Source organism: Haplochromis burtoni, unplaced genomic scaffold (genome assembly GCF_018398535.1).
Source record: "Haplochromis burtoni strain Fernald_Lab_line unplaced genomic scaffold, NCSU_Asbu1 Contig_943, whole genome shotgun sequence".
NCBI lineage: Eukaryota > Metazoa > Chordata > Actinopteri > Cichliformes > Cichlidae > Haplochromis > Haplochromis burtoni.
The window spans coordinates 110,751-112,059 of NW_024583304.1; positions in this window are offsets into that span (position 1 = coordinate 110,751).

A 1,309-nucleotide genomic window follows, 5' to 3' on the forward strand; every position below is an offset into this window, starting at 1 on the left:
CTCCCGATCATCAATCGCTCGTGAGGGTGTCACCACAGGCCGCTCACACTGCTCACGCGCAAACACGTAAACGTCGGTGAAAAAGACGGAGCAGCACGGCTGTGCAGCGTGTGATCTGGACACAAGCGATGGAGGCACAACTTGTAGAACTTTGGAAAGCTCATCCGAGCCTTTTCGATGTGGCATCACAAAATTATCACGACCACAACAACCGTGAAAATAGTTGGATTTACATGCTGCTCATCACAGCTGCCTGATCAATGTTTTTCATTAGCAATTTAGCAAAGTTGATGGTGGTGGTGTGTCTGTGTGAGTGAAAGACAGAGAGAGAGAGAGCGACAGATTTTCTGTTATAACCTTCATGTTATGGAGCACAGTGTGAGCACTCAGGTCGCATCAGAGCATCGGGCGTATAGTGTGAGACCTGCATCGTGACCTACCAACTTCTAACCCCTGCGAGTCAATCGTGCAGTTTGAGCAGGAGCTGAATAACGTGACTGAAAAAATCGCACAGTGTCTGCCCAGCTTTAGGTGTACTGTCGTCCGAGACTTGCACCGCAGTGTCGGCGTTTGTTTCCCTGTTGGCCATGCTTCTTGTTGTGGTCATCTGTTGTCTTCCGGTATTTTCTCCGCAAGCGACCTTTCCTCGACCAATGAGATGAGCGGTAATCTGAATTGTCATACTCGAATTGTCATAAGTGTGCTGTCAGCTCATTGGTCACAAAGCAGGAGAGGGGCTGGGAATTATGTTTTCAAACAAAGCGTTAATTCCATAAACATTTATAGACTACTTTTGATTCTCACTGTATTACGGGACAAAGTGCGTCCCTTATTAGCTCAATACGGGACGTGTACTTTTGTTTCGAAATACGGGACGATTCCGTTTTTTAAGGGACGGTTGGCAACCCTACCTACAAGCATACTTAAACTGCTAAAATTTTGTGGCAAATCGTCCTACTTTTGTTAATCTGAGCTAGAAGCATACTTTAATAGCTAGATTTCAGTGGCAAACCATCCTACCTTTCTGAATATGAGCTAGAAGCGTACTTTAACAGCTAAAATTCAGTGGCAAATCATCCTACCTTTGTTAATAACAGCTACACACATACTCTGACGGGTAAAATTAAGTGCCAAACCATGCTACCTTTGTGAATGTTACCTACAAGCATACTTTAACGGGTAAAATGAAGTGGCAAACCATCCTGGCTGTATGCATATGAGCTACAAGCATACTCTGATGGGCAAAGTTAAGTGGCAAACCGTCATACCTACTTAAATTGGTGCTGGAATTACTCTGTGACAGCAGAAA